The sequence below is a fragment of the Leopardus geoffroyi genome, chromosome A1 (genome assembly GCF_018350155.1).
Source record: "Leopardus geoffroyi isolate Oge1 chromosome A1, O.geoffroyi_Oge1_pat1.0, whole genome shotgun sequence".
Classification (NCBI taxonomy): Eukaryota; Metazoa; Chordata; class Mammalia; order Carnivora; family Felidae; genus Leopardus; species Leopardus geoffroyi.
This window is the reverse complement of record NC_059326.1, coordinates 202,177,051-202,204,488: the sequence shown is the minus strand read 5'-3', so window position 1 is coordinate 202,204,488 and position 27,438 is coordinate 202,177,051. Positions and strand designations below refer to the sequence as shown.

The following is a 27,438-nucleotide window of genomic DNA, read 5'->3' as shown; positions in this document are numbered from 1 at the left end:
CTCGGTACCCTGCGTCCATTTCTGCCTCCATCCCTGAGGCCTCTTGGGTGTCAGCAGCTGACCCTTGGCAATCCCTGTAGCCCCTTCACCAGCCAAGTGGGAGGGCTGTTCTGCTCCCCTCCGAATCGGTCGCTCACCTGGGAGTGTAAGGCCAGAGCACGAGCCTGACTGCTAGCTTCCAGAGACCCTGAGTGTTTGAGAGAAGGCAGGATTCCTAATGTGGAACTCTCCCTAAATACAGAAGCGTTTCCCAAATACAACCAGGGGCCCTGAATATGTCAAATATCCACTCCAGTCCTCCTCCCTGTGACAGGCAAACTTTCTTCATCCTGATTCTTTAAAACAACAGCAGATGCTCCCCAACTTGATATGCCTTGTACCCACTTAAATGCAGACACGCCATCCAACCCACAAAGAGAACCTGCCCCACTAGAAGAGGAAGTTGGATCCCTGCCTTGTACAGATGCACATTCTCAGGCCCCGGGACAGGAGCTCGTAGTGTGTGCATTTGACATATGCTTTTGTAAAATTTGCTGAAGTAAACACTGTAACTGGAATTATTTAATATGACCACTTATTTCTACTCCAACTGCTCTTGTACCTCACTTTCCCACAAGTCAGATGGCATGCTGGGTGCGTTTCTGGCATCTCCCTAAGAGCAAGTTGAGTTAAGGATACATTTCATAGGGCTTTATTATAATATAGTTTTCTGTTTTGTGGTCCCTTTGGTATAGAGACAAGTTATTGCTAGCCACCCAGTTTAGAAATGGCTTAAAGGTACACAGACTTCTTGCTGTGTGACCCAACTAGCACTGTGACTGAGTCAACTCTCTGGGCATCTTGACATAAACGTGAAGAATCAAAGACCAGACCCTGATATCATATTGTCACTTGGCACCAGAAATAAGTTGATAGGGAGGAAAAAGGATGCCATAGCCAAACCAAAAGTGTATTGGTCTGAATTGTATCCCCCCCCCAACCCCCCACACACCAAATTCATATGGTGAAGCTCTAATCCTCAGTACCTTAGAATGTGACTGTATTTGGAGATAAGCCTTTAAAGAGGTAATTAGGTTACATGAGGTCATATGGGTTGGCCTAGAATCTAATATGACTAATCTTGGACCTAATCCAATATTGAATCCTTATAAGAAGAGGAAGAGATACCAAAGGAAGCACGCATGCACACACACACACACACACACACACACACACACACACACTCAGAAAAGGCCATGTGAGGACACAAAGAGAAGGCAGTCATCTGCAGGACAAGGAGAGAGGCCTGGAGAATCCAAGTTTGTTTCCATCATTTGTCACTGTCTATTTAGTTTTTGGTAATAACTTTTCCCAGTGTGCCTTCTGTCTTGTGACATTACCACCAAGAATTATTTGTTATGTAGCCAAATTAACCAGCCTTTTAAAAAAGGGCTTTTGATACAGAGAAAGATACCATATGGTTTCACTCTTATGTGGATCCTGAGAAACTTAACAGAAACCCATGGGGGAGGGGAAGAAAAAAAAAAGAGGTTAGATTGGGAGAGAGTCAAAGCATAAGAGACTCTTAAAAACTGAGAACAAACTGAGGGTTGATGGGGGGTGGGAGGGCGGGGAGGGTGGGTGATGGGTATTGAGGAGGGCACCTTTTGGGATGAGCACTGGGTGTTGTATGGAAACCAATTTGACAATAAACTTCATATATTGGAAAAAAAATAAAATAAAATAAAAGTAAAAAAAAATAAATAAAAAATAAAATAAAATAAAATAAAAAAGGGCTTTTGTTTCTGTCATACCTAGAAAGGCCTTCATTGCTTTAAGGAAAAAATAAAGACATCCTATGTTTTCTTCTAGTATTTTTTGCTTTCTCTTTTTTATGTTTGAAATTTAAGTTAATGTAAATGTTAATCTCTATAAATGTAAGATTATTATAAAAATTTATGGTAATAATTATGACTTACCTTCCTGTCGTTTTCAGATATCTTGTACTTTAGAATTTTATGTCATCTCTGCATTTGGGCAATAAACTAACCAATCATTTAAATGAATTGTTTGTTATTTGTTTAATATTCCTGATTCTTTCTCATATTTCAAGTTACCTTAAGGAAGTGGCAATGTCTAGTTAAGAGGATGGGTGGGGGGAGAGGCTAACCAAATACATGAATAAGAAGGAGAATTAAATAATCTGAATATCTGAATATGTACCTGAATATATACCTGAAAGTAGAAAAGATTCTGTAACTGGACTGAGTCTCAAGAGATCTAGCTCATGGTCACATTTTAGAGACAAAGCAATTTATAAAAGGCAAAATCGAAGATCTCAAAGCCTTTATCCCTAAAATTTTATCTCAACCTTTACAATGTTGGGGGGAGATGGAGAGGGAGAATATTGTTCACTATAAATCATTTCAGAGTTTCAATTATTTTTAATTTTTTTAAATTTATTTGGAGAGAGAGAGAGTGTGTGTGTGTGCGCGCGCATGCGTGCACTTGAGGGAGGGGCAGAGAGAGAGAGGGAGAGAGAGAATCCCAAGCAAGGTCCATGCTCAGTACTCAGCACAGAGCCTGACATGGGGCTTGATCTCACGACCATGAGATCATGACCTGAGTGAAAATCAAGAGCCAGAAGCTTAATTGACTGAGCTGCCCCAGGCACCCCTACAATTTCAGTTTTTATCCAAATGTTTGACTTTATGCAAAGAGTCTTATCTCAGAACAGAACCAATATATTACTTCCCATGACATTTTAACTGTTTTGTTAGTTTTCTTGAATAAGAATTAAAAGTGAGGTAAAATGAATTCATCTCTACAACTAGATAGTTGCCCATTTGTAGTGATGTCCTTGTTTCTTTTTCATTAAACCGTTACCGAGAAAGCGTGCTCTATTTTAGTTTTAACAAACTGTGAGGTGCTCCATAAAGGTCTTTTTGAAGATGTGGCATAATCAATAAATAGTAACTCTGGTTTGTGTTCTGATGCAAAGCAGCTTTGTATTCACCCTGGAAGATTAATGGTTGCTAAGGAGAGTGTTTATCTGATAAATGTAGGTTTTGTTTGGTAAGGAACTTTTGAAGAAGGTTTAGTTTTTCTCAGGGTAGAGAATCAGCAAAAATGGAGAGAGCATGTGAAAAAAGAAAGCTCTGTGTGTGGATGAGACAGCCTTGCATATTCACACTGGTTAAAAGGATATTTGAAGGCAGTAGTTTTGAGTCACAGCAGTACCACTTAATCTTTTGGTGAATTTAGAAGTAACTACCCCTCCAAATTTCAGTTTCCCTTCCTTTAAAACAGGGGGATCGTACACATCTGTCAAATGTTGTTGAGATAAAAGTTTTGGCAGTATTGCAAACTATAAAATAGAATATTTGGATGTTTGTTGTAGTGATTTTTGTTGTTACTACTATTATTGTTATAGATTACACAATTATGGTATTTTTTGTCTTGAGGATCTTCTGTGCAAAAATGCATCCAATTTGGAGCTGTGTTTTGTTGTGCACTGTAGCTGAGAATAAATGTTACCAAGTCACTCTAGTGGATTAAGGAACAGAATTATTGACAGGGGCGCTGGGTGGCTCAGTCGGTTGAGCGTCTGACTTCAGCTCAGGTCATGATCTCAAGGTTTGTGAGTTCAAGCCGGGCATTGGGCTCTGTGCTGATAGCTGGGAATCTGGAGCCTGCTTCAGATCCTCATTCTCTCTCTCTCTCTCTCTCTCTCTCTCTCTCTCTACCTCTCCCCTGCTCATGCTGTCTCTCTCTCTCTCTCAAAAATAAATAAAAACGTTTAAAAAAAGAATTTATTGGCAAACCTTACAATGGATGTGATCACCAGAAAGAAAGACACAAGCCATCCAATACCTCCTCTTAATTAGCACAACACCCCTGAGGAGGCCCGCTCGTGCCAGAGTCCTCCACCAGACACACAACGTAGGTTTGGCATTCAGCGGAAGAACTGTACCTCACTGTTGATAGAGAGCAGCCTTTTTGATGGAGTTTGTGGCCAACACATACAGGCATGGTAGAGAAATATCAGCTGCCAGCATGCTGTGACCTTGGTGCCCGTGCAAAGCGAGATTTAGACACAGCAGCTTTGTGAGGGACCGAAGGAAGAAAAGCGGCACTGGAGTAAAGAGAATTGTGTAACGTTGAATTTAGAAGCAGATCTCCAGGTCCCCACCTGAATTGTACGTTGTTGGGCAAATGCTCCTCTCCCAGCCTCAGAGAAAACGGAAAAGAGTAAAACTGGTCTTTAGTCTTGACCTGCAGACTTGAGGGTGTGGGTACTCAGGACTGGACACATAATTTTGGGGGCCCAGAGCAAAACTCAAATGCAGGCCCGATGTTCAAAAATTGCTAATTTTGAGAGGACTACCATAGAGAATTAAACCACGTGTAGGGCTGTTATTAGGACTCAGTGTAACTTTACAAGTTGGTTCTGCCTCCTATATAGCTGGCTGCGTGGGTACTTTACTGAAAATAGTAAGATCGGTGTCCACAAAGACCTCTTTTATTTTCTTTTTAAAAAATATTTTGGGGCACCTGGGCTGGCTCAGTCGGTCAAGCGTCCAACTTCGGCTCAGGTCATGATCTCACGGTTGTTTGAGCCACGCATCAGGCTCTTTGCTGACAGCCCAGAGCCTGGAGCCTGCTTCGGATTCTGTGTCTCCCTCTCTCTCTATGCCCCTCTCCGCTCATGCTTTGTCTCCCTCTCTCTCTGTCAAAAATAAACATGAAAAAAAATTTACATTGTTTAATTTAACTAAAGTTGACACATAATGTTACATTAGTTTCAAGTATACAACAGTGATTTTATAACTATATGGTATGGTCACAAGTGTAGCCACCATCTGTCATCATAGGATGCTATCATAATATCAGTGACTATATTCCTTATGCCCTACCTTTTATTCTCATAAATATCATAATAAAAATCCTCAGATTAAAAGATGATATTGTATCTATGAAAAAAGAACAAGCTGTTATGAAAAAGAACATTTAGGGGGAAAAAAGGTCAGATTTTAAAACATGATAAAAGAAACGAAAGGAGTTTGGGAAAATAAAGTTGAGGAAAATCTCACAGAAAGTAGAGCAGAAAGACAAAGAGATGGCTGTAAGAAGAGAAAAAAGATAGTATTATATAATTAGTCCAGGAGGTCCAATAGCTAAATAATAGAGAAAATGGAGACAATCGACGACAAAATAATTAAAAAATTGGGTAAAACTGAAGGAAATGCAAGCTGAAGGTTTCCACTAAGTTCCTGGTTGAATGAAAATACACCCCTCTTGTATAGCTGGAAAATACCAAGGCACATCACTGTGAAATTTCAGAACACTGTGGATAAGAAGAAAATCCTATAGGTTCCATAGAAGGGGATATGGAACTGGTCAAAAAATAGAATGGCTTTAACATTCTTAACAGAACAGAAACACCTCCAAAATTCTGCAGGGAAATGTTGTCAAGCTAGAGTTGTAGGCCCTGTCAATTAATGTCAATTAAATATGAGGACAAAAGAAATGTATGTTAAAGAATGAACTATCTCAAAAAAATTATCCCCCGTGCATACTTTTTCTCAGCAAGCTACTGAAGAAAGTTCTCAAAAGTAAGAGAGTAAATCAAATTAAAGGGGAAAACATGGCAACAGGAAGGGAGCTCTTAAGATGAGAAAATATTGCAAAAAATATACTCATCAAAGCATACTGAATAGTAGCAATGAAAGTGTGATTTATTTTCTTACTTTAATTAGAAATCCTATAGTAATCTGTTGTTGAATGGAATTTTTGTTGCTAATTTTTGTTAGTTTCTCTTTTCATATTAAATCTTCTCCTTGCGTGTTGGGTGATGTTGAATTGTTTATTCTTGTTTAAGATTGTGGGAATTAAAAGTTTATTTTAATCACTCTGAGCACATATATGGGACTTTTCTGACTTTGAGCTTCACTTGAAGGTTCTTTTTCTTTTTTTTTTTAAAGGTTTTATCTGTAAGCAATCTTTACACCCAAAATGGGGCTCAAACTCACAACCCCAAGATCAAGAATCACATGCTGTATAGACTGAGCCAGCCAGGCATCCCCACTTGAAGATTATCTTAAATGTTTTTGAGGAATCTTGGGCTGGTTGTACATACCTGAAAATACGGTTTTTGATAGATACCCATAATTATACAAAAGAAGTTTTCTTTTTTTCCTAAATTACTAAAGGTTTTTTGTACTTAATGAATACTTTTGAATCAATCTCTCATGATCAGTTACTTTTAAAAGGAGAATTTATTTATTTATTTATTATGCATACATGCATGAGTTGGAGAGGGGCAGAGAGAGAAAATAAGAGAGAGAGAGAGGGAGAGAGAATCCTCAGCAGGCTCCATGTTCAGCATAGAGCCTGATGCCGGGCTCAATCCCTTGAACCTGGGATCATGACCTGAGCCAAAATTAAGAGTCTGATGCTTAACCAATTGAGCCACCCCGGCTCCCCAAAAGTAGAATTTAAAAAGAAATCACACTGAATTTACTGATTGATTTAGGGAAGGTTGAGAACTTTGTAATGTTGATTCCTCTTTATTTGGTTGTCTCCATTTTATGTAGTCTGAGGAAATGTTTACTTTTCCTTCATGTAAATTTTACACGATCTTAGTTAAATATTTCTTAAGTATATAATTCATAGCATTGTTTTGTTTTTGTCACTGTTAAGGTTAGGTTGTTTTTTTTTTTTTTTTTTTAAGTAGGCTTCATGCCCAGCATGGAGCCCAACACAGGGTTTGAACTCACCATCCTGAGATCAAGACCTGAGCTGGATCAAGAGTCAGATGCCCAACTGACTGAGCCCCCCAGGTGCCCTTAAAGGTATTTTAAAACAGATGTTTGTATTTTGTTATTTCTATAAATTTAAAAAGTGGGTTGGACACAGAGACTGGTGGGAGGGCTGGGGGAAGAGACCCAAGCCTAGAAAAATGGCTGACTAATGGCGGGTGGCCTAGGAGGGGGTGGTGCACAGGTGCCGGCTGGGGTCATAGCACCTGAGTACAAGCAGAATGGGCTTTGAGCTCATGAAGAAGCTGGGGTCTGGACTTCCTGCCAGGGGCCCTACCCAACATTCCAGGGGCAGGGGTTACGCTTTGCAAAGGAGGAAACTGAGGCCCAAGGAATTTGGGTATCTTTCCTAAAGTCGCAAAGCTGAGTCCAAACCACACTGGGACTCCCTGTCACTAAAAGAATCTTTCCGGTCCTTGTGTCCTTATTCTGTCCTCCCAGCTTCCCAGTAAGCACACAGCCCCCAAACCATCTTTGACACCTTGAGCCATGCTGTGCATTCCAGAGCACCCCACTTACCCACCCCTCTACTGTCTGTGGCGTTGCTGAGCAGCCTGTGGCCGGTGGGACTGGCCTCATCCTCACCCTGGCCCCAGAGCTGCCGCAGGAGCTCCCGCTACTGACCTGGGCTGCACAGCCCTATCTGGCCTGCTCCTGAGCCTGCTGTCCCACCCACTCTGAGCTGGTGGAGGGAGCGCTCCCTGGGCGGCTGCGGTCCCTGCACGCCTCTGCCCTGCTCCCTCTGGCTGCTAGCCTAATGGGTGTGCTGCAGACAGGCCTCAGGGTACCCAGTGCAGCTGGTGGCCGTGGCCATATGCCTGTCCACCTGGTCACGCTGGGCGGGGCAGGGTTACTATTCTAGACAGCCACAGTGGCTGCTGCCATGGCTACAGGCTCAACAACAAGCCCCCCTTCCTGCAGCTCTTCTGTGGCTTCCTTGTTGGCCTGGTCTATGCAGACAGCACTTTCCTGTGGCTGAAGCTCTCTGAGCTGTGGCTGCAAGCACTGCAGAGAGCATCTTGTGCAGGGCCCGGGCAGGGTGCCCTTAGACTCCTTCTTACCTCGGGTGGCCTGGCGGCGCTGCCCCTCACCCACCCCGGTGGAGGGAGGCCTCCAGCTCCTGGACCTCCTTACATGGCCTCCCCTAGCCTCAGGCCCCACGGTGAAGGCCCAGCCCAGCCCCCGCCAGGCCTGGAGACAGTGCAGCAGACCTGGGAGGGCTCCTCCGAGGTGGGCCCGGCCTGGGCCCCACTATGGGCAGGCCCGGAGGAGCAAATGCTGCAGGTGGGGATCCAGCCCTCATTCCTTGGGCGGGAGGGGGGACAGCCCAGGGTGCCGAAAGCCCCCTATGGCTGCCCAAGTCCTCCATCCCCGCTGCAGACACAGCAGCTGGAGCACACGGGCTTCCCCACCCGCAGGCAGCAGCGGCAATGGCAGCCACGGGCCGCGTGGAGGGCGTCCTGTCACTCCTCGTGGGCGGGGGCGGGGAAAGGTGGCACTGAGGCCCTAGTGACTCAGGGAAGAAGCTGCTTGCCCACCCCCGGGGCCCTGGTCCTCCCTAGCACATGTAAGCCTTCGGGTGACGGGAGGCTTGGCCTGTGGGTGGGTAGTCCGAGCCCCAGACCTGTCTCCGTACAGCCAGACAAGCAAATAAGCAGGGCAGGGTAGAGCAATGGTGGGAGTCTGAGTCCGTTGGTCCCCACAAGCTGGCAAAGAGAGTCTGGAGAAGTTTGCCACAATGGTGGAGTCAGGTGGGAAGTCCACCTGCTGCAGCACCTGGAAGAGCGTCGCTGACCTCTGTCCCCTGGTGGTGTCCTCTCCGGGGCCTCGATAAGCTGCGCGGAGATACCTCCGCATTTTGCAGGACCCAGTGCAGAATGTAAACGTGGGGCCTCTGTTCAAAAAGGAAGTCCCGTTACAAACACTAAACCATAAAGTTGTTACCTTTCTTCTGCGGTCTCTCTCTTGACTTCTGTCTTTTCTACTTGGTATCTAATGTTGTTCTAAGTAGAAGAAAAAAGTTGTAATTCTTCGAAAGAATTACGCCATTTATATTGTTCAATACCAGATTAGATGCAAATGTAAGAGCCTTTAACTCAGGTGCAGACTCACTGAAATGACAGAATATAATTACTACCTATAAAATACTGTCATCTCTTTACAAAATATTTTGTTTGCAATAAAGATTATATAACAATCAAACTTTAGAAACTATTAAGATAATGTCTTATATTTAAAGTTAAGCAAGCATTTTACTTTAGAATATTATCAGAAATAGCTCAATGAATATATAGCAAAAATCTTTTTAATTAGCCACATCTCATTTTCCCTTTCTTTCTTTCTTTCTTTCTTTCTTTCTTTCTTTCTTTCTCTCTCTCTCTAAAAATTTTATTTATTTATTTATTTATTTATTTATTTATTTATTTATTTCTAGGGCTAAACATATTTATTATTTATTATTTATCTATTTATTTTAATTTTTTTAATTTTATTTTTTAAAATTTACATCCAAATTAGTTAGCATTTAGTGTAACAATGATTTCAGGAGTAGATACCCCTTAGCCTTAATGCCCCCTAATGCCCCTTATCCATTTAGCCCATCCCTCCTCCCACAACCCCTCTAGTAGCCATCTGTTTGTTCTCCATATTTAAGAGTCTCTTATGTTTTGCCCCCCTCCCTGTTTTTATATTATTTTTGCTTCCCTTCCCTTATGTTCATCTGTTTTTCTCTTAAAGTCCTCATATGAGTGAGGTCATATGATTTTTGTCTTTCTCTGACTGACTAATTTCACTTAGCATAATACCCTCCAGTTCCATCCAGGTAGCTGCAAATGGCAAGATTTTTTTCTTTTTGATTGCCGAGTAATACTCCATTGTATAAATATACCACATCTTCTTTATCCATTCATCCATCGATGGACATTTAGGCTCTTTCCATACTTTGGCTCTTGTTGATAGTGCTACCATAAACATGGGGGTGCATGTGTCCCTTCAAAACAGCACACCTGTATCCCGTGGACAAATGCCTAGTAGTGCAATTGCTGGGTCGTAGGGTAGTTCTATTTTTAGTTTCTTGAGAAACCTCCATACTCTTTTCCAGAGTGGCTGCACCAGTTTGCATTCCCACCAGCGGTGCAAAAGAGATCCTCTTTCTCCGCATCCTCGCCAACATCTGTTGTTGCCTGAGTTGTTAATGTTAGCCATTCTAACAGGTGTGAGGTGGTATCACATTGTGGTTTTGATTTGTATTTCCCTGACGATGAGTGATATTGACCATTTTTTCATGTGTCAGTTGGCCATCTGGATGTCTTCTTTGGGGAAGTGTCTATTCATGTCTTTTGCCCACTTAAAGATTTTATTTTTTTAAGTAATTTGTCCCTAAGATCAAGGGTCACACGTTCCACTGACTGAGCCTTCCGGGTGCCTCAGTCCCATTTTGACTTTAAAAGCAATAGTATTTGGCACTTTCTGGAGTACTTTCAAATAACTGGTTATGCCCACCTGTGACCCCACACAACCTATGTTTCCTATTTCAACAAAGCCTTTATCTTTGAAGTGGAGTAGTGTGAGATCAGATATTGTTGTTCCCCAGAGAAGTGAAATTTTAGACACTCATCGTTCAGTTTCACCTTTCTGATCAACTCAGGTTTATAAACAGGAAGAAAGTGTAACATCTTATATACACAGAGGAAGAGAAAGGCAGAAGAGAAGATAAACTCTTGCCAATTTCTTACTCCAGAACCTCCTCGGTGGAATTTGCTTTCTTCCACGAGTTGAGCTGTTCCAGTGACTTTATATACATTTCCAGTAGAATTAGGAATTGACTGGGTTAGCATCTCTGCTCTCAGTGTTATTGTTTACTTGACGGCAATAGACAAATGTTTCTCTAAAATTTGAACTTCTCAAAGTTCCAAATAGAATCTGGTCCTAAATATGTACAGTTGTGTGTGTGTGTGTGTGTGTGTATGTGTGTGTGTGTGCGTGTGACATATGAATCCTGATCATTCTCTATTAGGTAGGATCTATACTTTATATATCTAATACCAATTTCAAGGAGAGTAAACACAAAACAATTTTATCAAACCTAAACGATTTAACTTTAAATATGTATATATATATTTATCAGATATATTTATCAGATTTATATATTTATATATTTATCAGATAGCTGTACTGCTACATTCTGTGTTATAAATAAATGGACTAGAAATATAAAATGGTATTTTTCTCTGTATTCCCAACTAATAGGGAATTTCATCAACATTATATTATAATTTCATGCTTTTTTAGTGTTATTTCTTGTTCTCTATTTAATACCTTTTATTGGCTTGAATTATAATTAATTATATAAAACACTTTAAAAATATTTTGTTTGTTATGTCTGCAGAAAAGAATATTCAGAAATTCTCAGTTAACAAAACACTAGTGCTCTCTTGGAATGGAAGTATATGAGATGCCCTTAAAATACATAAATTCATTCTTAATCGCTCTCACACACACGTATGCACACACATCTATATATCTAGATAAGATATCTAGTTATACACACCTATATAGGTTTATATATATATATATATTCATATATATTATTTCAAACTCATATATATGACCAAATTTTCAGTTAAAGTCTATATCCCCAAAAGTGTGATTGGAAAAGTCAGAAATATCTGACCGAAGGTATAAATTCTTTATAAAAAAGCAAAATTTAATGTATATTTAAAATATAAAATATGAAACCATATATACAACTTAAACATTACCAGAGCATTTTGGAATGTGAGCTGAATACTGTTGTTAAAATAGCAACATAATAATCCTGTCAAATAGCAGTGGCTGCTCCATTTAAGTCTAATTTTCCCAGTCTAGGAGCAAACCTAAGTTTATTTCAATCTCTCTCATTCTCAAATCAAACTATACAGTAAAAAAAAGGCAAAACAAAAATGCACTGTAGTTTGAAAAGTGTATGTTAATGAAGCAGTAATATTGGTTATTTTTAAAAGTATTTTACTAGAAAACAATTTCAAACCACTGAATTTAAAGACATCTAAAAATATAGCAAATGCAAGAAAGTACAATTTTAACACTGTAATCAGTTGTGGTTAATTTGGTTTAAAAGCCAGGACTCTGGGGGCGCCTGGGTGACGCAGTCGGTTAAGCGTCCGACTTCAGCCAGGTCACGATCTCCCGGTCCGTGAGTTCGAGCCCCGCATCAGGCTCTGGGCTGATGGCTCGGAGCCTGGAGCCTGTTTCCGATTCTGTGGCTCCCTCTCTCTTTGCCCCTCCCCCGTTCATGCTCTGTCTCTCTCTGTCCCAAAAATAAATAAACGTTGAAAAAAATAAAAATAAAAAAAAATAATAAAAGCCAGGACTCTGGATGTACAATGTTCTCCTTTAACATTCCTGTATTGTATTCAAGTCAGCATTGACTTTGAAATTTTTTTATGACTTCAGATTTTGTGTAGTTATTTTTCTTAGGCTTTTCTATTTTTAAAATTTTGTTATGGAATAATTTAGAACGACATTCCAGGTGATTCTTGTTGTGAGAATAAGTTTAATGGAGATGAGCTTCTAATGAGGGTTTTTTTTTCCCCCTCATTGGAAACATTCTTTCTGCCACTATCACCCATATTTATTCAGCCTCCACAATCTGCTTTTTCTTATAGGCAACATGTTAATACAGTTCTTTCATGTGTACCATTGAATTTATAATCTAATTAATACAGAAATTAATCAATAGAAATATAATTTTAAAACTCTTAATGCCTCAAAATTTTTCTAATTTTTAGTAAAACTGTTGAGGAACTTTAAAATGGAGACGTCAACATCTTTTCAAGGAAATGGTCAGTTTCCTGAACAAAGGGCAACTCAGAAAATTTGCTGGTGTTTGATTTACAGGTGATCGAAGGAGACAGCAGTAAAATGTGATCCAGATCCAGAACCAGAAGAGACATTTGCTGATGCAATTCCAACTGGAGGTGTCACTCATGTTCTATTAGTAGATCAGTAGCTTACACTGGACTCATAGATGATTTTTTTGTGGTTGTGTGTTCATTTGTTTATCAACACATGACCACATCCCTCAGATGATGGCTCTCGAACCTAGGTGCACATCACCATCAATTCTGGAAATGTCTCAAAATGCAGTTTTATAGTAGCATCCAATTCAGTCTACTGAATCAGAATCTTTGGAAGCAACACCTATAAATCTTTCCCTTCTGTCCATCCCTCTCCTCCTTTCCCATCCTTCCTTCCTCCCTCTCTCCCTCTTCCCTTCAAGCATATTACAAAAACAAAAACCAGAGGTGCAATATAGAAAAGGAAAGAAATAATAAAGAAAGATAAATTAGTGTCAAAAAATCCTTACAAAAGCAAATATTCAAATAGCTCTGAGATTCTTTTTCAAGTGAAAAACATGATGGTTTATCCAGTTCATTTAAAAATTATACCAATAGTGGTCCCCACTATCATTTTCCTGTAGTATGTTATTAAGATGGTTTAGCTGAAAGCCTAGTCTGACCATACTTATTTGCCTACTTAGGTTCCTATAATATGAATTCCCTAAAGGAAATTCAATAGTACCAAGCTTGTCCCTAATTTTGTTCAATTTACCCTGCCCCTTAATTGCTCCCACTGTCTAAAACACCCTTTCCCACCTTATTCAGCTCTTGAACTCCTATTTATCCTTCTAGATGAAACTGGTACATTCAGTAGATAATTTAATGACTGAGTGCCTATTTAGTACTAAGAGTTGTGATTGCACAGAAAATACAAAATGGAATTAGGCTTTGTCCCTTCACCAAGGATATTACTGTCTAGCTATTGAGAGTGATAAGTAAATAAACAGTTACAGCAGGTATGATAAGAATGATGCTAAGAACACTTTGCTAATGCAGCAAAGCAACATATAAACTGAACTGAAGGCCATACCAAGGTGAAGCAAAAGTACCATGTGTCTGTGCCCTGTTCTCGAACCTCTCCTCTTAATATTTTTATCATCTGAATGGAAACATAGAAAATATTCTCAGCAAGGCTTGAGGGAAAGCAACACAGCAGATGGGAGATTTAATACACTAGAGAATTGAAGCAAGATCCAAACTAATGTCAACAGTCTAGGTTGATGGTCCAAAATCAAGGTAATCGCACTGAACAAGGGAAAAATATAGTATGGGATGGGAGGCACTTATCTGGATGATATTTTTAACAGAACATATACAGATTTAAGAAGACAATTTTTACAAGTCTTCACTGTCCTACAGCTGTCTAATATTTATTTAAAATTCAAAAATGCTTAAAATTAAATAATATATACATTAGAACCTTAAGAAAAGCAAAGGAACGGTAAGCATAAAATCCAGAAGAGTGGTTACCTAAGAAAGAGGGGACAGGTGGAGAAATACAAATGCAACAGTGATGGCAGTTGCACCAGCAACTGGTGTTGGCAAAGGGCAACCAGCATCAGGTGTATCAGAAATGTCTTACTTCACAAATGGGGTACATCAGTGTGTGCGTGTGTGTGGATTATTTCAAAATTAAATTTGAAAATAACAAAAACTTACTCTAATTGTATCCATTCAACTAGGAAACCAGAATCACTAGGAGAAAAATATATATAATTTGCTCCAGAGAATTGGGCAACTGTGGGAGCTGGTTAAGCACCCCTGGTGATGTGGTTGTTGCTGCTTCTCATGCTGATGCATAAAGTCTGCTAGGAAGGCAGTCAGGAAGGGAAGATAGCTGGAAACTGGAGGAGACAAGGGGAAATTGGAAGGCACAAGACTGAACCCCAAAAAGACAGACTGAAACCATGTTAGTTTCTTTGCCTTGGACCTTGTTGACAAAGGTATTCTGCAAGATTTCCAGGGTCCTCTGTTCACAGAGGTAACAAATACACCTGACTGAGGAATAAAAGAAAACAAACTTGGATCCAGGGCAAACTAGGGCGCTTGGCAGACCCAGCTGCTACTTCACCCCAAGGAGGTGATTCAGCAGATTGGAAACGACATGTGTGAGCTTGGAAACAGCTGTTGCTTCTCCTCTGCTTCCAACTCTCCCAAGTACCCCCCCTGTGGTCCGCCCTACCATACGACAAAGGGAATGGAAAACGTAGTTCAGCATGGTTTACACAATAGTGACAAACGGTTGACATACCAGGCTGTTTTAAAAGAAGGCATATCATTTGTTAACTGCATTTGGCAGGCGGTATCTAATTCAGTTCTGAGTATTGCATTTTAAGAGGGTCTTGTAGAAAATGATATGGGATCTGAAGATTTATTCATAACATCTAAAGAAGGAAGGTTCTGATGATTCTTCAGATTTTTAAAGAACTCTCATGTGGAAGAGGCAATAAGTTTGTTTGGTTTGATGTAGAGCATCAGCAATTAAAATGTTACAGGAAGGTAGACTTTTAGTTCAATTTAAAGGCTAAAAATCCCTGTCTTTATTTATTTATTTATTTATTTATTTATTTATTTATTTATTTATATGTTTTTAAAAGAATGAAAAAAAATTTAAGTTTATTTATTTATTTTTAACACACACAGAGTGTATGCACACATACACAAGTGGGGGAGGGACAGAGAGAAGGAGAGACAGGATCCCAGGCAGGCTCCATGACATCAGTGCAGAGCCCGATGCAGGGTTCAAACTCATAAACTGTGAGATCGTGACCTGAGCTGAGATCAAGAGTCAGACACATAACCGAATGTGCCACCCAGACTCTCCGAGGCTAAAAATCTCTTTAGACTGCAAATTCTACAAAAGCGGGAAATAGTGTGTGTGTTTGCGGGCATATGCTTTTAACTTCCAATGTTCAGTACGTATTTGCATATGTGTAAAGTGATAAAAAAATGTTTGTTGGATTAGTCAATTAATTAATGGACAATGGAGACAATTTTCTAACAAATAAAATTGAACTAGCTAACTGTGAAATGGACTATGTACATATTACATAATTCCCACTTGACCACAGCAGAGTAAACACACCATCTCTTCATAAGCATATGTTCTTTCAAGGTTGTAAAAATCAAATAACAGGAAAGTTTAGAAACATAAGCAATCTCCATAAAAGAGTCATAAAATCTCAGATCTTTGAGAAATTACAGTTTAGTAAAATCATAAAAATAGCACAATGACTAAAAATATTTTATACTTCCTTGGGCAGCTTGAATGTGTCTACTGGATTATAAAACTAGGTGGAGGGTAAATAAAGGTTTCCATTCTCTCTGGTAATAACGTCTGTTAGTTCCATATGCGATAATAGACAAAAATACAATTTCATTTTTCATTTACTTTCAGGGGCTTAGAAGTCACCAATCATTTGAATGTGACTAGTTCTACTTCACAGATAAAAACACCGAGGAGACGAAATAGTGATCACTTGGGAATGTTTATGGTTTTGCATATAGATACCTGGCATCCTTTGAGCAATATATATATGAATATATATTCACTAATATTTGCATCACAGGGAGCCTGTGTCTCTCCCAGTGACCTACGGGTGCAATAAGAATACCAATCAATTCTCTTTAAAACCCAAGGATTTTGAAACGTTTGCATTGTTTTATGGAGTAGTCTCTTTCCTTTTTTTCTACTTTTGACTTTGTACGGGAGGGGGAAAATTCCTTTACTCTCTAACATTCTTTCAGTTGGTTTAGTAATTAAACTGACCTGAGACAGATTAGCAGGAGAAAAAGTTTTACTATGTGTACACAGAGGTCCAATAATGAGACCCAAAGAAATGGCCAAGTCAGGTAATTTTTATACATTTTAGACATAGAGACAATAAATTTGGGAGGAATTGACAGGACAAAGAAAACAGTGTGGGAGTTTTAATTAGTAAGAAATTCTAAGTGGAATTGGGGCTGGGGTAGTAGATTAGCAAAAAGTAACAAAGTTGTTTCTACAGCTTTCTCTGCTTTAAACTCCCTATCTTCAGTGATAAGGATGTCATTTTACTGCTTAGTACATGGAGCGTACCTTTCACATGAGAGAATTATTTCCTGTCTCCAGGGAGACAGAGGAGGGTCTGAACGTCCTTGTACTGGCTCTTTCCCAAGTAGCTTCAGCTCAAAATAATTAATACACTATTGGGGCAGCCTGCCTTGGGTTCCTCGAGTTTTATCTTTTAAGTTTTGTAATTTATTTTTTCAAAATTTTTAAGTTTATTTATTTTCAAAGACAGAGAGAGAGAGAGAGAGCGGGAGCCAAGGAGGGACAGATAGAGGGGGAGACAGAGAATCCCAAGCAAGCTCTGCACTGTCAGCACAGAGCCTGATGCAGGGCTTGATCCCACAAACCATGAGATCATGACCTGAGTTGAAATCAATACTCAATTCCATTGATCCGGACACTTGACCAACGGAGCCACCCAGGAGACCCATGACTCAACCATTCTATTCTATTTTATTTAAACTTTGTAATTTAACTTTATTTTTTTATTTTTTAAAATTTACATCCAAATTAGTTAGTATATAGTGAAGCAATGATATCAGTAGATTCCTCAATGCCCTTTACCCATTTAGCCCATCCCCCCTCCCACAACCCCTCCAGCAACCCTCAGATTGTTCTCTATATTTATCAATTTCTTTTGTTTTGTCCCCCTCCCTGTTTTTATATTATTTTTGTTTCCCTTCCCTTATGTTCATCTGTTTTTCTCTTAAAGTCCTCATATGAGTGAAGTCATATGATTTTTGTCTTTCTCTGTCTAATTTCACTCAGCATAATACCCTCCAGTTCCCACATAGTTGCAAATGGCAAGATTTCTTTCTTTTTGATTGCCGAGTAATATTCCATTGTACAAATATACCACATCTTCTTTATCCATTCATCCATCAATGGACATTTGGGCTCTTTCCATACTTTGGCTATTGTTGATAGTGCTACCATAAACATGGGGGTGCATGTGTCCCTTTGAAACAGCACACCTGTGTCCCGTGGATAAATACCTAGTAGTGCAATTGCTGGGTCGTAGGGTAGTTCTATTTTTAGTTTCTTGAGAAACCTCCATACTGTTTTCCAGAGTGGCTGCACCAGCTTGCATCCCCACCAGCGGTGCAAAAGAGATCCTCTTTCTCCACATCCTCGCCAACATCCTCGTCAACGTTGTTGCCTGAGTTGTTAATGGTAGCCATTCTGACAGGTGTGAGGTGGTATCTCATTGTGGTTTTGATTTGTATTTCCCTGATGATGAGTGATGTTGAGCATTTTTTCATGTTGGTTGGCCATCTTGATGTCTTCTTTGGAGAAGTGTCTATTCATGTCTTTTGCCCATTTCTTCACTGGATTATTTGTTTTTTGGGTGTTGAATTTGGTAAGTTGTTTATACATTTTGGATACTAACCCTTTATCTGATATGTAGTTTGCAAATATCTTCTCCCCTTCTGTCGCTTGCCTTTTAGTTTCGCTGATTGTTTCCTTCACTGTGCAGAAGCTTTTTATTTTGATGAGGTCCCAGTAGTTCATTTTTGCTTTTGTTTCCCTTGCCTTTGGAGACAATGTTGAATAAGAAATTGCTGCGGGCAAGATCAAAGAGGTTTTTGCCTGCTTTCTCCTCAAGGATTTTAATGGTTTCCTGTCTTACATTGAGGTCTTTCATCCACTTTGAGTTTATTTTTTGTGTATGGTATAAGAAAGTGGTCCAGGTTCATTCTTCTGCATGTTGTTGTCCAGTTTTCCCAGCACCACTTGCTGAAGAGACTGTCTTTATTCCATCAGATATTCTTTCCTGCTTTGTCAAAGATTAGTTGCCCATACATTTGTGGGTCCATTTCTGGGTTCTCTATTCAATTCCATTGATCTGAGGGTCTGTTCTTGTGCCAGTACCATACTCTCTTGATGATTACAGCTTTTTTCTTTAATTTTTTTAACGTTTTATTTATTTTTGAGACAGAGAGAGACAGAGCATGAACGGGGGAGGGGCAGAGAGAGAGGGAGACACAGAATTGGAAGCAGGCTCCAGGCTCTGAGCCATCAGCCCAGAGCCTGACACGGGGCTCGAACTCACGGACCGCGAGATCGTGACCTGAGCTGAAGTCGGCCGCTTAATCAACTGAGCCACCCAGGCGCCTCGATGATTACAGCTTTGTAGTATAGCTTGAAGTCTGGGATTGTGATCCCTCCTGCTTTGGTTTTCTTTTTCAAGATTGCTTTGGCTATTCGGGGTCCCTTCTGGTTCCATACAAATTTTAGGGTTGTTTGTTCTAGCTCTGTGAAGAATGCTGGTGTTATTTTGATAGGGACTGCATTGAATATGTAGATTACTTTGGGTAGTATTGACATTTTAACAATATTTGTTCTCCCTATCCAGGAACATGGAATCTTTTTCCATTTGTTTGTGTCTCCTTCAATTTCTTTCATAAACTTTCTATAGTTTTCAGTGTATAGATTTTTCACCTCTTTGGTTAGTTTTATTCCTAGGTATTTTATGGTTTTTTGTGCAACTATAAATGGGATTGATTCCTTGATTTCTCTTTCTGTCGCTTCGTTGTTGGTGTATAGGAATGCAACTGATTTCTGTGCATTGATTTTATATCCTGCAACTTTGCTGAACTCATGGAACAGTTCTAGCAATTTTTTGGTGGAATCTTTTGGGTTTTCCATATAGAGTATCATGTCATCTGCGAAGAGTGAAAGTTTGATCTCCTCCTGGGCGATTTGGATGCCTTTTATTTCTTTGTGTTGTCTGGTTGCAGAGGCTAAGACTTCCCAATACTATGTTGACTAACAGTGGCGAGAGTGGACATCCCTGTCTTGTTTCTGACCTTAGGGGGAAAGCTGTCAGTTTTTTCCCACTGAGGATGATATTAGCATTGGGTTGCTTATATATGGCTTTTATGATCTCGAGGTATGATCCTTCTATCCCTACTTTCTTGAGGGTTTTTATCAAGAAAGGATTCTGTATTTTGTCAAATGCTTTCTCTGCATCTATTGAGAGGATCATATGGTTCTTGTCCTTTCTTTTATTGATGTGATGAATCACATTAATTGTTTTGCAGATATTGAACCAGCCCTGCATCCCAGGTATAAATCCCACTTGGTCGTGGTGAATAATTTTTTAATGTATTGTTGGATCCGGTTGGCTAATATCTTGTTGAGGATTTTTGCATCCATGTTCCTCAGGGAAATTGGTCTATAGTTCTCCTTTTTAGTGGGGTCTCTGTCTGGTTTTGGAATCAGGGTAATGCTGGCTTCATAGAAAGAGTTTGGAAGTTTTCCTTCCATTTCTATTTTTTGGAAGAGTTTCAAGAGAATAGGTAGAATGTTTGGTAGAATTCCCCTGGAAAGCCGTCTTGTCCTGGACTCTTGTTTTTTGGCAGATTTTTTATTACTAATTTGATTTCCTTACTGGTTATGGGTCTTTTCAAAGTTTCTATTTCTTCCTGTTTCAGTTTTGGTAGTGTATATGTTTCTAGGAATTTGTCCATTTCTTCCAGATTGCCCATTTTATTGACATATAATTGCTCATAATATTCTCTTATTATTGTTTTTATTTCTGTTGTGTTGGTTGTGATTTCTCCTCTTTCATTCTTGATTTTACTGATTTGGGTCCTTTCCTTTTTCTTCTTGATCAAACTGGCTAGTGGTTTATCAATTTTGTTAATTCTTTCAAAGAAACAGCTTCTGGTTTCATTGATCTGTTCTACCGTTTTTTGGTTTTGATAGCATTAATTTCTGCTCTAATCTTTATTATTTCCTGTCTTCTGCTTGTTTTGGGTTTTATTTGCTGTTCTTTTTCCAGCTCCTTAAGGCATAATGTTAGGTTGTGTATCTGAGATCTTTCTTCCTTCTTTATGAAGGCCTGGATTTCTATATACGTTCCTCTTATGACCACCTTTGGCTCATCCCAGAGGCTTTGGGTTGTGGTGCTATCATTTTCATTGACTTCCATATACTTTTTAATTTCTTCTTTAACTGCTTGGTTAGCCCACTCATTCTTTAGTAGGATGTTCTTCAGTCTCCAAGTATTTGTTACCATTCCAAATTTTTTCTTGTGATTGATTTCGAGCTTCATAGCATTGTGGTCTGAAAATATGCATGGTATGATCTTGATTTTTTTGTACTTACTTAGGGCTGATTTGTGTCCCAGTATATGGTCTATTCTGGAGAACGTTCCATGTGCACTGGAGAAGAATGTATATTCTGCTGCTTTAGGATGAAATGTTCTGAATATATCTGTTAAGTCCATCTGTTAAGTGTCATTCAAAGCCATTGTTTCCTGTTGATTTTTTGATTAGATGATCTGTCCATTGCTGTGAGTGGGGTGTTGAAGTCTCCTACTATTATGGTATTACTATCAATGAGTTTCTTTATGTTTGTGATTAATTGATTTATATATTTGGGTGCTGCCACATTTGGCTCATAAATGTTTACAATTGTTAGGTCTTCTTGGTCTGTAGACCCCTTGATTATGATATAATGCCCTTCTGCATCTCTTGATACAGTCTTTATTTTAAAGTCTAGATTGTCTGATATAAGTATGGCTACTCCGGCTTTCTTTTGTTGACCATTAGCATGATAGCTGGTTCTCCATCCCCTTATTTTCAATCTGTAGGTGTCTTTAGGTCTAAAGTGGGTCTCCTGTAAACAGCATATAGATGGGTCTTGTTTTCTTACCCATTCTGTTACCCTATGTCTTTTGATTGGAGCATTGAGTCCATTGACGTTTAGAGTGAGTACTGAAAGATATGAATTTATTGCCATTATGATGCTTGTAGAGTTGGAGTTTCTGGTGGTGTTCTCTGGTCCTTTCTAATCTTTTGTTGCTTTTGGTATATATATATATATATATATATATATATATATATATATATATATATATCAAATTAAAATATGCCAAATTAAAAATATACAAAACATACCAAATTAAAAAAAAAATATATATATATATATATATTCATTCTTTTCCCCCTCAGAGAGTCCCCTTAAAATTTCTTGCAGGGCTGGTTTAGTGGTCACAAACTCCTTTAATTTTTGTTTGTCTGGGAAACTTTTTATCTCTCCTTCTATTTTGAATGACAGCCTTGCTGGATAAAGAATTCTTGGCTGCATATTTTTCTCATTCAACACACTAAATATATCCAGCCACTCCTTTCTGCCTGCCAAGTTTCTGTGGATAGGTCTGCTGCACACCTGATCTGTCTTTCCTTGTAGGTTAGGGACTTTTTTTTCCCTTGCTGTTTTCATGATTCTCTCCTTGCCTGAGTACTTTGTGAATTTGACTATGATATGCCTTGTTGATGGTCGGTTTTTGTTGAATCTAATGGGATTCCTTTGTGCTTCCTGGATTTTGATGTCTGTGTCTTTCCCCAGGTTAGGAAAGTTTTCCTCTATGATTTGCTCACATAACCCTTCTACCCCTATTTCTCTCTCTTCCTCTTCTGGGACCCTATGATTCTAATGTTGTTCCTTTTTAATGAGTCACTGATTTCTCTACTTCTTAAATCGTGCTCTTTTGCCTTAATCTCCCTTTTTTTCTGCTTCGTTATTCTCTATAAGTTTGTCTTCTATATCGTTGATTCTCTATTCTGCCTCGTCCATCCTTGCCGCCGCTGCATCCATCCATGATTGCAGCTCAGTTATAACATTTTTAATTTCATTCTGGCTATTTTTTACTTCTTTTATCTCTGCAGGAAGGGATTCTAATCTATTTTTGACTCCAGCTAGTATTCTTATTATCGTGATTCTAAATTCTGGTTCAGACATCTTGCTTGTGTCTGTGTTGGTTAAATCCCTGGCTGTCATTTCTTTGTGCTCTTTCTTTTGGGGTGAATTCCTTCGTTTTGTCATTTTGAAGGGAGAAAAGGAATTAATCAGGTAGAAAAATTGAAATTAAAAAATTAAAATTAAAAAAATATTAAAATTAAAAATTAAAAGACACATCCACACAAAAATCGAATAGATGATGCTAGATTCTAGGTGTGTTTTGGTCTGGGTGTAGAAAGTGGTTTGACAAATTAGAGAAACAAACAAACCTACAAACAAACAAAAGTGGGGGGAGAGAAAAAAAAAGGAAATCGTTTGAGAATTTGAAAAAATGAATACACTAAAGTAGACTAAAATACACAAAAGTAGAGAATATAGCAGAAAAATTATAGAAAAATATTTTTAATAAAAGTTAGAAAGAAATATGAATTTTTCGTTTTCGTATTTAAGAAAAAGAAACACGAAAAAGAGAAAAAAGATAAAAAAAGAAAAAAGAAAAGACAAAAAAAGAAATCGTTTGAAAATTTGAAAAAGTGAATACACTATAGTAGACTGAAATAAAATGATGGGAGTAAGATAGAATTTGAAAAAATTTACATAAAAGCAAAAAATATAGTAATAAAAATTAAATAAAAATATTTTTTAAAGAAAATGAAAGTAAAAACAAAGTTTTTCTCTTTCTGCATTAAAGAAAAAGAAATGAAAAAGAGATATAAGAAAAAGAAAGAAAAAAAGGAAATTTTTTGAAAATTTGAAAAGGTGAGTACACTGAAGTAGACTAAAATAAAATGATGGAAGTAAAGTAGAATTCGAAAAAAATGACACAAAAGTAAAAAATATAGTAATAAAAATTAAAGACAGATATTTTTAATAAAAATTGAAAATAAAAATGAGGTTTTTACTCTTTCTGTATTCAAGAAAAAGAAAAGAATTATAAAAGGGAAAAAGGAAAAAGAGAGAGAAAAAAATGGAATAGATGAACCTGCTAACAGATTGAAGTAGGACTAAAATTGCTTCATTTTCCCCTAGAGGTCAGTCCATGTAGCTCTTTATAGTCCATAGATTAAGCCGGCGGTGAGGTTTGTGTTCTTGAAGAGTGAAGTTGGCGCAGTTGGGCGGGGCTCGGTATAACAGCTCTGCTGTCCCCTAGATGGCGCTGCTAGCCTACGGGGGTGGATTGTTGGGGTGCTCGTGGGCGCGCACGCATATGCGTGGGAGCGGTGAAAAATGGCGCCATCCAGCCACCCAGTCTGTTCTCCCGGATCAGCAATCGCGCACTGGTCCTCCGTCTTCAGCTTTCTTCCACTCTCTGCTTTTCCACTGTCTGTGACCGGGCCCCAGGCAGTTCCTCTCTCTCGAGCTTTGTCTCAGATGCGGCTGTTTTCCCCAGCCCCTTACTTCCAAAGGACTGAGGCTTTGACCCGCTCCATCCCTCTGCGGGAGGGTCTCACTGAGCAATGGCTGAATGAGGAGTGGCCGAATGTTGGCTGCACCCAGGAACGCCTGCTGGACCCTGCTGTTGCCGGTGCCCCGAGACTGCGGCCAGGTGCCAGCCCGCCCCCCCAAAAATCACGAGACAGTGTGGCCTCAGCGTTTCAGGGACCATGGAAAATCGCAACACACATCTGGCACCAGGCTTCACCCTCAACAACCTTGCCCCAGCACCAGCGAATGTGGCTGCCTTCCGGGGTCTGCTGGGACCAGGTGGCTTCAACAGTCTCTACCAAATGTCCTTCCAGCAGTGGAACCGCTTTTCCCCGTGTGGCCCGAGAACCTCCCGGACCCCACTCTGTTCCTGGGTATTCACCTTTCCCACCAGAGCACCACCAGGTATGGAGCTGCGGAGTTTCAGACTCTGCGCTCTCCCTGTTTACAGTCTCAATGGAATTTAAACCCTCCCCTTTCTCCTTTCTCCCTTTTTAGTTGAGTCCCTGCACTGTTTCGAATTTTCCACTTTCTCTCCAGCTGCTTTTGGGGAGGGATGCTTTTCCCGTATGCCCCCCCCCCAAGTCTCCGTCCTCTCTCTGCCTGCAAAAGGAGGTCCCTACCTTTCGGGGCTTCTTGCTCCCCAAGCTCAGCTCTTCGTGTCGCGTACCTGCTGAATTCTGTGGTTGACGTTGTGCAGATTGTTGTGTTAATCTTCCAATCGGTTTTCTAGGTGTGTAGGATGGTTTAGTGTCGGTCTGGCTGTATTTCATGGACGCGAGACACACAAAAAGCTTCCATGCTGTTCTGCCATCTTGGCTCCTCCAACAATTCTATTTTAATTTGCACCTTTCACAAATGCGGCTGAAGAACACGCTGTGCTCTCTGGTCTTCTGTTTCGTTAATGCAGCGACTCTTTCATTCTGGGCTCAGCCTCCCCCTCATACTGTTAATAATGATATCTTCACAGGTCCTGCTTATTAGTTTAAATTACTCAGAAAACTTAATAATGTTGGCATTTTGCGGCATTAATGAATCACATTTTTAGACTTAGGTTTTCCAAGGTGTGTATATGAGACCACCCACAAAATTCCTGGTTTGTCAGGTAACACAGTAGAAGCAAGTTAGAAAATGCATCATGCTGGGAAAACCTCTTGCTCCTACTCACAGTTCAGAGGATGTTTGTACACTCTTTTCTTCTCAATAAAGTACACTCAAAGAAAAGAAACTGTTGTCCATGGAGAGAGGTTGTGATCCTATGTAAAGACTTTGAGGTCAAATTGTAGGATTTGAATCCAGTGCTACCTTTTGCTTACTACATGACCTTGCACTTATCATTTAACCTGTTTCCCCATTTACAAAATGGAAATCTTAAGGGACACCTGGGTGGCTCAGTTGGTTAAGTGTCCAACTTCAGCTCAAGCCGTGATCTCACAGTTTGTGGGCTTGAACCCTGCATCAGGCTCTGTGCTGACAGCTCGGAACCTGGAGCTTGCTTCAGTTTCTGTGTCTCCCTCTCTCTCTAACCCTTCCGCACTCGCACTGTCTGTCTCTCAAAAATAAACATTAAAAAAAGGAAATCTTTAAAATTTAGTAGTACATAGTAGCCAATTTATAAATACTAATTCTTGTTATTATGACAGTTGTTTTCAGAGTTTCCAAGAGGTTTTAAGTTCTGATTCTAGAAATCCACTATTATTATATATCCTTTCCCCCCCATTTTCTGCCCTCTAGTGGCAATTTCAATTATGACTTCTGTGTTTTATTTTAAATGAAATTCTTGTTCTTGGAAAAAAAAAATATATATATATGTATATGTATATACACACATACATACATATATACCCACTTTGTTTCCCTAGTCTTTTTAGGCTCAAATCATTTTAAGTGCAATCTTATATATGTACAATTGCATGCAATTTGCAACCTTTTTTTTTTTTTTTTTAATTTTTTTTTTCAACGTTTATTTATTCTTTTTGGGACAGAGAGAGACAGAGCATGAACGGGGGAGGGGCAGAGAGAGAGGGAGACACAGAATCGGAAACAGGCTCCAGGCTCTGAGCCATCAGCCCAGAGCCTGACGTGCGGCTCGAACTCCCGGACCGCGATATCGTGACCTGGCTGAAGTCGGACGCTTAACCGACTGCGCCACCCAGGCGCCCCAACCATTTTTTTTTTTTAATGAATTTGGTAAGAAATAACTTGGGGATTGTTTTACAAAAATAATTTCCTCTTCAATGCCTATTTACATTCATTTCTCTGAGAGAACTCTGTCCAAAAGCAATCCCTTTTTCTAGAAACAAGAACTCTTCCTTTACCTGACCTTACCAGTGAGATCCCACCCATTTTGAGCCCTATAAAAGCAACAGAGCATTTTTATATTAAAGATATTACAGTACTTCCCTGCTCCCTGAGAAGTAAGCATTTAACTCCAAAAATAACAATGCTCCAAAAATAGAATGGTAACATCCATAAGCTATTGGAATATTTAATCAAAGAATGATAAAAAGACTTACTTGAAGCTATTTGTTGCCTTGAAAACTCTGTCACCTTCTTCTCTTCCTTTGAACACAAACTCCTTTCCAATATACTTACTCTAAGTCTGGATTTAGAGATAAAACAGATTATTCCTTCTTCCTCAGCTTTACTGAGATATATGTGGCATATAATTATGTGTAAGTTTAAGATGTATATACACATATATTGTGAAATGATTACCACAAAGGAGTTAGTTAACATCTCCATCAACTCACATAATTACCATTTTTGTACTTGTGGTGAGAACATTTAAGATCTACTCCCTTAGTAACTTTCAAGTATATCATACAGTACTGTTGACTGTAGTCATGCTGTATATTAGATCTCTAGAACTTATTCATCTTGTAACAGGAAGTTTGTACCCTTTGGCCAACATCTCCCCATTTCCCCTTTTCCTCAGTATCATAGTGTAAATAAGAGCAACAACTAACTGGCTTTCTTCTTTTTCTTCTTTTAAAGACTTTTAGGGAAGTTTGGGGTTCACAGAAAGATTGAGAGGGAGGTAAAGAGATTTCTCATATATCCTTTGCCCCCCACCTATGCATGGCTTCCCCCCTAACTGTCATTCTTAAGAACAGATCTTTGGTGTTTTTACAACATAGCTCTTTATATTGAGCTCAGAAATATCACCTTGGACCAAACAGTTTTAGCATATAGACATATCACAAAGAGGGATATATTAAACTCTAAGAAATTAATTGAGTTATCTGGAAGACCTTGTATTTTTATTTATAAACCAGGAAATGAGGTTAGGAAGGATAATTGAAGAACTGTACTGAGTTATAAACCACATGATTTAGTGAGTAGATCAAATATTCAAAAAACGCACTTGAACTATTTAATTTCATCTGTACATTATTTTGTCCTTGATCAGGATAGGACCATAAATATAAGAGAAAGAAAGAAACTCCTGGCTTAACAAGTCTGTTCAGTTTGACTGGAAATATTTATTTCATGCTCCCTAAAACTACCTTCT

General features: G+C 39.3%; 1 pseudogene; it reads left to right on the top strand.

Annotated features, from left to right (window-relative positions):
- The first annotated feature begins 369 nt into the window (after positions 1-369).
- LOC123582302 lies at positions 370-8,395 on the top strand (annotated as a pseudogene).
- Positions 8,396-27,438: the final 19,043 nt, after the last annotated feature.